This window comes from Pelodiscus sinensis, chromosome 3, assembly GCF_052426305.1.
Source record: "Pelodiscus sinensis isolate ZL-2025 chromosome 3, ASM5242630v1, whole genome shotgun sequence".
NCBI lineage: Eukaryota > Metazoa > Chordata > Testudines > Trionychidae > Pelodiscus > Pelodiscus sinensis.
The window spans coordinates 193,925,147-193,940,044 of NC_143054.1; positions in this window are offsets into that span (position 1 = coordinate 193,925,147).

Genomic DNA, 14,898 nt, shown 5'->3' on the forward strand with positions numbered 1-14,898 from the left:
AAACAGATATTAGACAGGATCACAAAGAAAAAACAGTTTCTTGCCATTTCAACCAGAAAGGACTTTGTCTCAACGACTTGATTACCTGCATCCTGCTTCAAAGACCTTTTCAGACCACACTTCAAAGAGAATCCTCTGAACTGTCATTCATGCTTAAATTCGACACTTTACGCTTAGGTATAAACAAAGACATTAATTATCTTACCCATTACAAAGATAGCTTCCCCAATTATCACCTCTAATATCATTAGCTCACAGACATTTACCTCCTCCCCCCCCTCCCATCCCCTTTCTGTTCTGAAATTTGATTTGTCCTTTTCATCTGTGTTCATTTTTTAAAATTGTATCCTTTGGTATATATGGTTGTGCCAATTTTCTTCCACTATTTGATCTGAGGAAGTGGGTCTGGCCCACGAAAGCTCATCACCTAATAAACCATCTTGTTAGTCTTTAAAGTGCTACATAGTCCTGTTTTTTGTTCCAAAATAGAGTGCAGATACATGGAGGTAGCTTGAGTGTCCATGAAAGCACTGGCCTAGGCATCCAGACTCCTGCTTTCTTCCCCATCTCTGCCATTCCCAGTCGGAGAGAAACCGAAGGGGTTTGCACAAGAGCTTCTGTGTCAGTGGGCGCTGTGATGCTCGCTCCTCACACAAGGGTGTTCTGAGGGTTACTTACTAGTGACAATGCTCTATGGGATTGTCCATTCAGGTGCACTATCTCTGTTGTAGGAAACCACAGGGAATGATAAACCGGGGTTTCATCTACACTGCAAAGTTAATTCGAAATAACAGCCGTTATTAATAGCGTCTATACTTGCAAACCGCTATTTCGAAATTAATTCAAAATGGCGGAGCGCTTAATTCGAATTTGGTAAACCTCATTCTAAGAGGAGTAATGCCAAATTCAAAATAGCTATTTTGAATTAAGTGCTGTGTAGACACTTAATTGGAAATAGGGGGCCTCCAGCCCTTCCCAGGGAGCCCTGGTAGCCACTGTGGCCACAACCAGGAAAACTTACTCTCCTCTCCCCCATCCTCAGAGCCACTAAAGGGGTAGACCCTGGCCACAGTGCCTGTGCCAGCTCCAATCCTGCCAGCCCAGAGCCAGCAGTGGCCACCGGGGCCTCTGACTGTAAAGAGCTTCAGAAGGATCTCTCAAAACTAGGTGGCTGGGCAGATGTGGTTGCCTTATCTCAAAAAAGATCTCTTAGCATTGGAAAAAGTTCAGAAAAGGGCAACAAAAATGATGAGGGGTTTGGAACGGGTATCATATGAAGAGATTAAAAAGACTTGGACTTTTCAGCTTAGAAAAGAAGAGACAGAGGGGATATGATAGAGATTTATACAATCATGACTGGTATAGAGAAAGTACATAAGAAAAAGTTATTTACTTGTTCCCATAACACAATACCTAGAGGCCACCAAATGAAATTAATAGGTTGCAGGTTTAAAACAAACAAAAGGAAGTACTTTTTCATGCAACACAGTCAACCTGTGGAACTCCTTGCCAGAGGATGTTGTGAAGGCCGGGACTTTAACCAGGTTCAGAAAAGAGCTATATAAAACCTTGTTTCAGTGTTAAGTACTTACTAAGCACAACAACACCCAAGAAAACCTGTGAATTCCACTGTTCACTTTAGAGAAGGCAAATACATACATCACTTCTTTTAGACAGGAAAAATAATGGCTGTTTTATACTGACAGAATTCGGTATATGAAAATGCTATTTAATGTTTGAAGGGGTCTATTTGTATGCCATTGTATCAAGTGGTGTGAGAACAGCGACGCATGAAAAATGGTAGTGTTAGGTATCAAAATGGGCTAACTACATTGAAAGCAATAGCACTGCGGTCGAGAGGCTGTAGCTAAGATTTAAGAGACATTTTCGTTCTACGGCCCTGATTTGGAGCACTTGTCATTTTCTGAACTAAACGCCCGTCGAACTAAAATTCCTCGTTCACCTGCCTCCCTCCATAGCCAAACTTTCTGACATGCCCATGCAATATGCAGCAAGATGCTTTCTTCTTGTTTACCTCTTTCGTGACTTTGTTAAACTGAATTATTAAGTCCCCCGAGAGTCTCCAGAGCTAACTGGGTTTGACAGAAGGGGCACAGAAGAGGTCCTCTGTCTGTGCCATGGCATACAGATGAGTTTCCCTGGAGGCACAAAGGAATAGCTGCCCTGTATTCAGGACCATCTCTTCCTGACATTAGTGTCTGTGCTCAATTAGCTCTGCTTGCTGTTCGTCGGATAGCACTGCTTATGTCAATGGTTCTCATCCAGGGGTACAGGTACTCTTAAGGGTACACAGAGATCTTCCGGGAGGTATTCAACTCAGCCAGATTAATATTTCTCAGCCCGGGGTTGTGATCTTGAAGGGGTTATGGGATGGATTTGAGGGAGTTGCAAATACAGAGGTGGCCAGCTGAGTACCATGCAGCCAAGTTACACACCCCAGCTCCGGGCAGCGGGACTCCGGGTTCCGCCCCATCAGCTGCGGTTCTGGCTTCGATGACACTCAGCAGTGAAAAACAGGCTCAATGATCACATCGAAATGGAAGTATAATGTTTCCGTCCCTGTGGGTTTATTGTACAACTCTGTGGTAAAAATGAGAGCACTCTTTCTCAGTCACGGTGGGGCCGTGACGCTTATGTCTGCTTTTGTAAGCAACCAATTTTTAAGTGAGGTGAAACTTGGGGTACAGACTCCTGCAAAGGGGGGCAGTCGTCTAGAGAGGCTGAGAACCACTGGGCTATCTGATGTCTTTCCTCAAGAGTTTGTTTCACAGTCAGGGAAATCAACTTTGGGGCGAGGTAATTTTTGAGGCAGCACTTTTAAATGTATTTTCACAGCTGCACAAGCCTGTACCTAGCCCTGTTTTATCCTAAAGGGCCAGATATTTTACCCTAGTGTGAAATGAAGGTGCTGTAAAGCTGACTTCACTGGCTACAAGGGGATTACTCCAATGTAGACAGAATCCCTGGTTGATACAGAAGTGACATGATGGCTCTCCACCACTTCCTTCTGGCCCGAAACTGGAAAGCATGTTTGGTTGAATGGAAGCGTGCAAAGGGTACGTCTACACAGCAGCGTTATTTTGGAATAACTAAGGTTATTCTGAAATAACATAGTGCACATCTACACTGCCAGCCTTTACTTCAAAATAATGCCAAGCTGGAGGACTTCTCCGACTCCTGTAACCCGCATTTCACGAGGAGTAAGGGAAGTCAAAGGAAGAGTGCTCTTCCTTCGACTTTCTGCAGTGTAGACAGCACCAAAAGCCGAAATACGTGATTTCAACTTGAGCAAATGGCGTAGCACAAATTGCGTAGCTTAATTCCACTTTAGATGCTGGTGTGCAAGCCCCTAGAATAAAACACAGACATCATGACAAGGGCCTGATTCAGGAAGGCCAGTACGGGGCCAGCGACCGGAGGAGCCAGAAGTCTTCCCTGCGCACCTGAACAACCCAGGGAAGCCGAGGTCTGGCCTGGGCCACTGGGCCCACTACTGGAGGCAGACCCGGAAGAACTGCTCACCTGGCCAGAAGTTCCAGAGCGACGGAGTCCTGCAGACCTTCACAGGACACAGGTACCACCAGAGGGGAGAGTGGAAAAGGCCCAGGGGTAGCTGACTGCAAGCGGGCTGAGACAGAACCAGGTCAACGTGCTGCGGTACAGATCCCCGCTGACCCAGCAGCTGATTGCTCTGCTGCTACTAGGGCCCTGGGCTAGGATGTAGTGGAGTGGGTGGGCCTGCGTCCCCCCCCCACCACACCCCATGGCTATTACTGAACAGCAGCCTGAACTTCCTGGACCCCCGCCTGAGCAAGGGGATCTAGCTGGGCACTCATGTTAAGACTGTTCAACTGTTTGTTTGCTGCCCTGCCTTGAGCAAGGGCTTGGGCTGCTGAATTGTTTTGCCTACCTCTGAACGGAGGCTTGGGGCTCTGAACTGCTTATTTACTTGTCGCCCTACCCTGAACTGAGGCTGGGCTATGAGAAGTTTGTTTGCCTGCCGCCCCACCCTGAACAAGGCCCGGGGCTCAGGACTGTTGGTTTGCCAGCTGACCGCTAGTTGAGGCTGTGGACTGCCCCAGCACTAAAAGCCACCGTTAATTCCCCGAAAAGGCTACGCCGGGTGTAGTGGGGCAGAGTGGCCACCCACTGACCCCGAGGGGGAGGAGCCCCTCTCTGAGTCTATAGGGTGGCTCCAGGAGGGAATATGGCAGTCACTCTGTGGAGCAGAAAGGAGCTGGCAAGAGAAACAGAGGAGTCTTAGCGGGGACTGAATCCTGGGATAGTGCTGGAAACACAGATTCTAGCAAGCAGCCAGGAGAAGGTGAAGTAACATAAGAACATCAGAACGGCCAGACTGGGTCAGACCAAAGGTCCATCCAGCCCAGTATCCTGTCTGCTGACAGTGGCCAGCACCAGGTGCCCCAGAGGGAGTGAATCAAACAGGTACGGATTGAGCAATCTCTCTCCTGCCGTCCATCTCCACCCTCTGACAAACAGAGGCTGGGGACACCATTCCTTACCCATCCTGGCTAACAGCCATTAATGGACTTAGCCTCCATGAATGTATCTGATTCTCTTTTAAACCCTGTTATAGTTCTAGCCTTCACAACCTCCTCAGGCAAGGAGTTCCACAGATTGACTATGCGCTGTGTGAAGAAGAACTTCCTTTTATTTGTTTTAAACCTGCTCCCCATTAGTTTGATTTGGTGGCCCCTAGTCTTGTATTATGGGAACAAGTAAATAACTTTTCTTTATTCACTTTCTCCACACCACTCATGATTTTACAGACCTCTGTCATATCCCCCCTTAGTCTCCTCTTTTCCAAGCTGAAAAGTTCCAGTCTCTTTAATCTCTCCTCATATGGGACCCTTTCCAAGCCCCTAATCATTTTAGTTGCCCTTCTCTGAACCTTTTCTAATGCCAGTATATATCTTTATTGAGATGAGGAGACCACATCTGTACACAGTATTCTAGCTGTGGGTGTACCATGGATTTATAAAAGGGCAATAAGATATTCTCCGTCTTATTCCCTATGCCTTTTTTAATGATTCCTAACATCCTGTTTGCTTTTTTGACTGCCACTGCACACTGCGTGGACGTCTTCAGAGAACTATCCACAATGACTCCAAGATCTCTTTCTTGATTAGTTGTAGCTAAATTAGCCCCCATCATATTATAGCCCTACGGAAGAGTGGTGGTTCCAGTGATAACCTAGGGGTGGACCAGATGACTGACAAAGGAAGATAGGAATGAACCCAGGGAAATAGCAACCAGGTCTCAGATTGCTTACACCATACTTACTGGACCCAGAGTCCCTAGGCTGAAACCCAGAGTTGTTGTTTGGTCTGGGATTCCCTTACCAATCCTAGGGAAAGTGGGAATGGAATGGAAGACTGCCTGAGACAGATTGTCCTCCGGGACTTGGAGACTCTGAAGAGGAAACCACTATAGTGAGCTAGCCAGGAGGCCAAGCCACAAAAAGGGAACATTTTAGGTTATAAAGAGGGAGCAATACAGAGTCCTGAGGGAGGGGGCAACCACCTGAGGAGAGGGCATGAGATTAGTTGGATGTGGCCACAAGGAAGTGACCCAGAAGCGAGTGTAGAACATTCGTGACATAAACGCAACCAGCACAGTCGGGGCTCTGCTGATCAGACGTTCTGTGTAAAAGTCCACAACAGCTTTGCAGTTAGCGCTCGGTATCACATGTTTCTTGCTGGCAATGCTATTTTTGTCTATACATATAGTTTAGAGGGCGTCTCTCTGTCTGCGCGTCTCTTTGTGAGTCTGTTTGTTCAAGAACGCCTCCTAAACAAGAAGGCTATGTCTACACTCGCAGCTTCTTGCGTGAGTAATATGCAAATGAGGCTACGCGTGGAATATCACCAAGCCTCATTTGCATACCCAATGAGCCACCATTTTTTTCAGACAAGGCTCTTGCGCAAGGAGCGTCTATACTGCCCCTTCTCGCGCAAGGAAAACCCTCTTGCGCAATGCCGTTCTTCCTGAAAAGCAATAGGTGTAATGGCATTGCGCAAGAGGGTTTTTCTTGCGCAAGAAGGGGCAGTGTAGATGCTCCTTCTTGCGCAAGAGCCTCTTCTGAAAAAAATGGTGGCTCATTAGGTATGCAAATGGGGCTCGGCGATATTCCACACGTAGCCTCATTTGCATATTACTCGTGCAAGAAGCCGCGAGTGTAGACATAGCCTAAGCGTTAAGGCCACCAAATTTGGAATGCAGCTTCCTCTTCTCTGAACTTAGACCAAGGGCAGGGTTTGGTTGTGCCAGGACAACTGGAAACCCCAGGATAGGACTGTTTTCCATAGCATGCAAAGGGAGGGGCTGTTGTTCAGAGGGACACAGTATGCGTGGCCTCTAGGGGCAGTGAGCCTGCAGGGGAGAGCTATCCTACTGAGTGTCTGCTGGGGGCAGCCATATTACCAAGGGAGGGGCCACCAGGGCTGGGACTCCAACATCTTGCCTGCCAGCACACCAGAAAGTACCCCCCACCCCAGCCCTTTCTCCCTCTCCCAGCCATAGGCCACAGCACCAGAGAGGGGGGAAAGAGCCTGCGGGGGGACAGGACAGGCCCCTGGTGTGCTGGGAGGGGCCTGGTGAGAGAAGAGACGCTGGGTGAGGAAGCATGGTGGGGGAGAGGAAACCGCCTCGGCAGGTGAAGGTGGGACCATCTGAGCCCCGCCTCTGGGACCCCCCCCCCCCCACTGCCTGAGCCCCTCCTCATTCCCTAACCTGCACTCTCGCATCCCCATTACCCTCAGCCTCCTGCACCCCCACCCCCGCAGCCCCAAGGCCCTGCCCTGACGGACCCGGGCAATGCCGGGTAAGTCTGCTAGTATGCGCTAAAGGATGATTTTCTTGTGGCTGGTAAGTAATTCCACTCACAGCATCAATTTTCGAAGCGGCACATGTGAAATATTACAAATGCATGTGCAAAGAGTATCGATCCTGTATTATAAATGCAATTGAGAAAGTGCGCGTTATCTGTATGGAAGAGAAATTCCTCCTCCAATGTAGACTGCTTTTAAAATACAATCCTTTTGTATTTCGAAAGCAAGGCACCTACTTCAGGGGCTGCAGATTTAAATCTAATCCATTCAGTGGTCCAAGCCTTTGGCTGGCTTATAAAACTAAAATGCAGCAGAATTGCGGCACAGCACCTAGAATGTGTTTATTTTATTTGGCGTTTTGTCTTGATGGAGCAATTATAGTGGGCCATGGCAATGCCCAGGTACGCAATACGTTGGAATGACCAAGTAGGTTTCAATGATGGGAGAATGACACTAAATGTTAAACAAACAAACAAAAAAAGTACAGCAGTAGGGCTCTACCACGGATCCACCCTCTGCCATCCCAGCGAATCCTGTCTAATAGCCATTGATGGGCCTCGCTCCCATGAACTTAATTCAGTTTGGAACCCGCTTATACTTTTGGCCTTCTCGACATCCCCTGGCAATAAGTTCCACAGATGGGCCATAAAAGAAGTACTCCACTGTCTTTGTTTTAAACTGGTTGCCTATTAATTTCGTCTGGTGAACCCTGGTTCCTGAACTATGCGAAGGGATAAATAACACTTCCCTAGACACTTCCTCCATCCCACTCAACTGCCTAGACATTTCTCTCCCCCGCCTCCTTCCCATTTAGAAATCTCTTTTCCGGTTCTTGTCTCATCTCAGACACAAGCTGTTCCATGCCCCTAATAATTTTAGTTGCCCTCCCTTGGACGTTTTCCAATTGGAATATATCTTGCTTGAGGTGCAGCAGCCAGACCCGCACAGCATGTTCAATGTGAGACAGGTCAGGACCGTCTTGGGACTGTCATTTGACATGTTGAGACCCCCCTGAGCCTCTTTCCCTGACAGCCTGGGCAGCCTGTCACCCTGTCTTGTTGTGCCCGGCTCTCCAGCCTGCTTCAACCAAGACACAGGGACAAGGTCAAATCCCCAAGGTAGCAGCACAGCATGCAAGTACACAGCCCTTCTGGGATGTGAACCCCAGATAAATCCATCATATGCCGTATAAAGATCTGTACAGCACAGTGTCAAGCATCAGTGGGGTAGCCATGTTAGTCTGAATCTGCAAAAGCAACGAGGAGTCCTGTGGCACCTGAGGGTACATCTAGACTACATGGCTCCGGCTAGATTTGTTTGTTCGGCAAAGGGAAATGAAGCCGCGATTTAAATAATCGCGGCTTCATTTAAATTTAAATGGCTGCCCCGCTCTGCTGATCAGCTGTTTGTCAGCAGATCGGGGCAGTCTGGACGCTCCCCTGCCGACATGAAAGCCCTTTATTGACCTCCCCGGTAAACCTCATCCTACGAGGCATAACGGGGAGGTCAATAAAGGGCTTTCAGGTCGGCACGGGAGCGTCCAGACTAGCGCGCTGAGCCGACAAATAGCTGAGCAGCTGTTTGTCGGCTCAGCGCGGCAGCCATTTACATTTAAATGAAACCGCGATTATTTAAATCACGGCTTCATTTCCCTTTGCCAATCGGCCTAATCTACATGGCTCCATTGATGGAGCCATGTAGTTTAGACACACCGTTATAGACTATAGATTTAATGGAGCATAAGCTTTCGTGGGCAAAGGCCCACAGGTCAGATGCATGTAGTGGAAATTCCAGAGGCAAGTATAAATACAGGCAGTCCCCGAGTTACGCGGATCCGACTTATGTCGGATCCGCAGTTACAAACGGGGCTTTTCTCGCCCCGGAGGACGGGAGCGGTGGGACGCCCAGATGAGCCGCGGTCCCGCCGCCCGCGTCCTCCGGGGTGAGAAAAGCTGCTCCCCATCTCCCTGGTCTACTGGTCAGACCAGGGAGACGGGGAGCAAAGCCTCGGAGGATGCCCGCAGCAGGACAGCCGCGGCGCGTCTGGGCTGTCCCGCTGCGGGCGTCCTCCACGGCTTTGCTCCGCGTCTCCCTGGTCTGCTGGGGGGGAGGGGCGCAGCTAGTGCCCCCTCCCCCCCAGCAACCCAGCAGCACCCCAGCTGCTCTGCCCCAGGGGTCCCCAAGTCAGCCACTGCTGAAACTGACCAGCGGCTGACTACAGGAAGCCCCAGGCAGAGTTGCTTTGCCCCCGGCTTCCTGGAATCAGCCGCTGATCAGTTTCAGCAGCTGCTGACTTGGGGACGCCTGGGGTTCTTAAGTTGAATCTGTATGGGTATGTCTACACTACCCTCCTAGTTCGAACTAGGAGGGTAATGTAGGCATACCGCACTTGCAAATGAAGCCCGGGATTTGAATTTCCCGGGCTTCATTTGCATAAGCGGGGCTCCGCCATTTTTAAAACCCCGCTGGTTCGAACCCCGTGCAGCGCGGCTACACGGGGCACGAACTAGGTAGTTCGAACCAGGCTTCCTATTTTGAACTACCGTTACTCCTCATTCCACGAGGAGTAACGGTAGTTCAAAATAGGAAGCCTAGTTCGAACTACCTAGTTCGTGCCCCGTGTAGCCGCGCTGCACGGGGTTCGAACCAGCGGGGTTTTAAAAATGGCGTCTCCCCGCTTATGCAAATGAAGCCCGGGAAATTCAAATCCCGGGCTTCATTTGCAAGTGCGGTATGCCTACATTACCCTGCTAGTTCGAACTAGCGGGGTAGTGTAGACATACCCTATGTAAGTCAGAACTGGCATCCAGATTCAGCCATTGTTGAAACTGATCAGTTTCAGCAGCGGCTGAATCTGGACGCCAGTTCCGACTTACATACAGATTCAACTTAAGAACAAACCTACAGTCCCTATCTTGTACGTAACCTGGGGACTGCCTGTATACAGGCATAAGAAAAGAGTTCCAATCAAGAGTAAGGCTGGAGATAACGAGGTCAATGTATGAAACTGATTGTTCCTTCCTAAGTGGCGTACTTTGCATTTGTTCTTATTGCATTGCATCCAATTTGTCCAGATCATTTGAAATATAATCTTATCTTACAAAGCACTTGCAACTCCTCCCAGCTTGGCATCATCTGCAAACTTTGTAAGTGTGCTCTCTATGCCATTGTCTAAATCACTGAGGAAGTTATTGAACAGAACTGGGTCACAAGACCGTGAACCACTGATAACTACTCTCTGGGAATGGTTGTCCAATCAGTTATGCACCCACCTCACAGTAGCTCCATTTAGGTGATACAGGCTGAACTTCTAAAATATGGAACTCTCTGGTCTGGCAACATCCGTGTTCCAGCAGGACCATGGACACTGCTGGACCAGAGAGCCTGCAGGCCTTGGCTGGCCAGGTTCAGAAGCACAACCCGAGCAAGGCAGAGGCTGCGAGGAAAGCCCCAATGGGACAGCGTGGTGAGGAGCACAAATGGAGGCAGCGGGGCCGGCAGCCAGAAGTGCGGCCCTGTTTGGGGCTGGAAGCTTCGGGGTTGGCCCACTGCCAGGACTGGTGTGGTGGTGGGGGGAGAGAGGACCTTCCTGGTAGGAGCTGGTGAGGCTGCGGGCTGGAGACAACAGGGCTGGTGGTAGGGTGTACATCCCCGGCTGGGAGCAAAGCCTTCAGTCAGTTGGGGAACCTTGACCTTCCCTGGTCTGCCAAACTCCATGGTCCAGGACAACTTATGTCCTGAGGGTACTGGATCAGGGAGATCCCACCTGTATTTCCCTAGATTGTTAATGGGAAGGTCATGCAAGAGAGTTTTTAAAAAAAAAAAGCTTTACTAATATCTAGAAATACTACATCTACCACTCCCCTGCTCCCTCCCTGCTCCATCCACAAGGTTTGTTACTCTGTCAAAGAACGCTATTAGGTTGGTTTGACATGATTTGTTCTTGACAAATTCATGCTATTATGTATCACCTTATTATTTTTCAGATGTCTGCAAACTGATTCCTTAATTATTTCTCAGTTATTTTTCCTGGTACAGAAGTCAAGCTGACTGGTCTGTAATTCCTTGGATTGTCCTTATTTCCCTTTTTTATATGGATGGGCACTATATTTGCCCTTTTCTAGTCTTCTGGAATCTCTCCTGTATTCCATGACTTTTCAAAAATAATAGCTAATAGCTCAAATATCTCCTCAGTCAGCTCCTTGAGTATTTCATCAGGCCCTGGTAACTTGAAGACATCTAACTTGTCTAAATAATTTTTAACTTATTTCCCTATTTCAGTTTCTGAACCTCTTCTATTTTCTCTGGCATTCATGTTAGGTATCCAATTTCCACCAACCTACTTGGTGAGAAGTGAAACAAAGAAGTCACAAAAACATACAAGTGGCCATACTGGATCAGACCAAAGGTCCATCTATCTCAGTATCCTGTCTGCCAACAGTAGCCAATAATAGATGACCCAGAGGGAGGAAATACAACAGGTAATCCTCATGTGATCCCTCTCTTATTATCAATTTCCAGACAAACAGAGGCTAAAGACACCATTCCTACCCATCCTGGCTAATACCTATTGATGGACCTAATCTCCATGAATATATCTAGCTCTTTTTTAAACCCTGTTAAAGTTCTAGTTTTTACAACATCCTCTGGCAAGGAGTTCCACAGGTTGACCATATGCTGAGTGAAGAAAAACTTCCTTTTGTTTGTTTTGAACCTGCTGCCTATAATTTCTTTTGGTGACCCCTAGTTATTATATCGTGGGAATAAATAAATAACTTTTCCTTATTCACATTAAGCACCTCTGCCATTTCCACATTTTCTGTTACTGTTTTCCCTACATCACTGAATAACAGGCCTACTATGTCCTTGTTCTTTTTCTTGCTTCTAATGTATTTGTAGAATGTTTTCTTGTTACCCTTTATATCTCTAGCTAGTTTCAGCTCATTTTATGCCTTGGTCTTTCTAATTTTGCCTCTACATCTTTGTATTATTTATTTATATATATCCTTTGTAATTTGACTTAGTTTCTACATTTTGTAGGACTCTTGTAAAAAATTTTTAGATCATGGAAGATCTCCTGGTTAAGCTTATGCGGGGGATGGGGGTGGGGGTGGGGGAAGGGGTGTCTTCCCATACTTCCTATCTTTCCTTTGCAATGGATTTGCATTATGGTGGCATTATTTGCATAGTGGCATTATAACAATTTCTCTTATCAATCCACTTCCTAATGGATCCTAACAGTCTGTTTGCTTAATGTACAGTGGCAGTCAAAAGCCAATGCTTTTCAGAGAACGAGCCACAATGATTTCAAGGTCTCTTTCTTGATTGATAACAGTTAATTTAGGCCTCATCATTTTGTATGTATGGCGGGGTTTATGTTTTCCAATCTGCGTTCCTTTGTAATTTGTCAGACTGCTTTGGATTTAGCGATCTTGAGTACAGGCAGTCCCCGGGTTACGTACAAGATAGGGACTGTAGGTTTGTTCTTAAGTTGAATCTGTATGTAAGCCGGAACTGGCATCCAGATTCAGCCGCTGCTGAAACTGACCGCCAGTTCCGACTTACATACAGAATCAACTTAAGAACCCCAAGCGTCCCCAAGTCAGCTGCTGCTGAAACTGATCAGCAGCTGATTCCAGGAAGCCCGGGGCAGAGCAACTCTGCCTCGGGCTTCCTGTAGTCAGTGCTGGTCAGTTTCAACAGCAGCTGACTTGGGGACGCCTGGGGCAGAGCAGCTGGGGTGCTGCTGGGTTGCTCCAGTAGCGCCGCTCCTCGGTGCTACTGGACCAACCCAGCAGCACCCCAGCTGCTCTGCCCCAGGCGTCCTGATGCAGCAGCTGCTGAAACTGACCAGCAGCGGATGAATCAGGAGCCCCTCTGCGGCTTTGCAAAGCCTCGGGGGAAGCCGGCAGGGGGGCAGCCCAGGCGCTGCCCGAGCCCCTCCGCGGCTTTGCTCCGTGTCTTCCTGGTCTGCAGACCAGGGAGATGCGGAGCAGCTTTTCTTGCCCCGGAGTACACGGGCGGTGGGACCGCGAGGTCCTGCAGTCCGTGTCCTCTGGGGCGAGAAAAGCCCCGTTCGTAACTGCGGATCTGACATAAGTCGGATCCGCGAAAGTTGGGGACTGCCTGTAATGTTGTCTCACCTGTAAACGTTGCCATCTCACTGGGTACTCCTTTTTAAAAATCATTTAGGATTATATTGAACAGCTCTGATTCCCATACAGGTCCTTGGGGGATGCAGCATTTACTTTTCTCTGTTTATTCCTACAGCTTTTCCTACCTTTTAAACAGTTCCTGACCCATGAGGGGACCTTCCGTCTTATCCTGTGGCAGCTTAGTCAGCTTAAGGTCACTCATGAAAGGCTTTTATCAACAGCTTTCTGAAAATCCAACTACACACTGGGGGGTGTGCCACCCTGAGGGGGCGTGAGGCAACCCAGCCCCCCCTCCCCAATCTCCTCCCCTCCAAGTTTTGCTGCTATTTTTGTTTTTTTGGCCCTGGTCAGTTCCTTTCTTTTCGCTCAGCAAGTTTTGCTGCTTTTGGGGGGGTTGGAGGGGTGAGGGTTTCTCAAAAATCAAAAAGGGGGCAGGATGCCGAAAAGTTTGGGAACCACTGAACTATACTGTATCCACTAGCTCACCCTTGTCCACATGTCTCACCCCCTCAAAAATTGTACTAGATTGGTGAGGCATGATTTCCCTTTACTAAAGGGCTGTGTCTAGACTGGCAAGTTTTTCCACAAAATCATCTGCTTTTGTGGAAAAACTTGCCAGCTGTCTACACTGGCCGCTTGAATTTCCGCAAAAGCACTGACGATCTCATGTAAGATTGTCAGTGCTTTTGCGGAAATATTATGTTGCTCCCGTTCGGGCAAAAGTATTTTTCCGAAAAACTTTTGCGCAAAAGGGCCAGTGTAAACAGCAGAGATTTGTTTTCTGCAAAAAAGCCCCGATTGCAAAAATGGCGATTGGGGCTTTTTTGCGGAAAATCACGTCTAGATTGGCCACGGACGCTTTTCCGCAAAAAGTGCTTTTGCGGAAAAGCGTCCTGCCAATCTAGATGCGCTTTTCCGAAAATGCTTTTAACGGAAAACTTTTCCGTTACAAGCATTTCCGGAAAATCATGCCAGTCTAGACGTAGCCAAGCTGTGTTGACTCTTCTCCAACATCTGTACACCTGGTAATTGTTCTTCACTGGGTCTGGTTTTTGATTGGCATTGAAATTACGGTCACTGGACTGTAATTGCCTGAATCACCCATGGAGACTTTTTTTAAAATTGGTTTTACATTAGCTGTCCTACAGTGTTCTGATACAGAGACCAATTTAAATGATAGGTTACATGCCACAGTTAATATTTCCTCCATTTCATACTTGAATTCCTTAAAGAACTCTTGGGAGAATGCCATCTGGTCCCAGTGACTTATAACTCTTTATCAAATTTGTTCCAGCCTTCCTCTACTGACTCCTCAATCTGAGGCATTTTCTTAGATTTGTCACTCAGGAAGAATGGCACAGGTGTGGTGACCTCCCTTGTGTCCTCTATAGTGAAGACAGATGCAAAAAATTCATTTAGCTTCTCCACAGAGGCCTGATTTTCCTTACGTGCTCTTTAAGACATTCAGTAATCTCACCAATTGTTTGGCAGGCTTCCTGCTTCTGATGTCATTAATTATTTTTTGCTGTTGTCTTTTCTTTTGCCAATAGCTCCATACATTTTTGACTTGCCTAATTAGATTTTTACAAGTGACTTGTCAGAGTTTATGCACCTTTCTCTTAAAGGGATTTGGTTTCCACTACCTTTTTGCCTCTATTACTCTGTTTGGCCACAGTGGCAATTTTTCTTTTTTTCTGGTTTTTTGTTTTGTTTTGTAATTTAGTAGTATCTGTTTAGTTTGAGCCTCCCTTAAATTGTTTATATAGTGTCCATGCAGTTTGCAGGCATTTCTCTTTTGCTGTTCCTCTGAAATACCATTTTAACTGGCTTCCTCATGTTTTTGAAGTTCCGTGTTACTATGATGGGTTTCT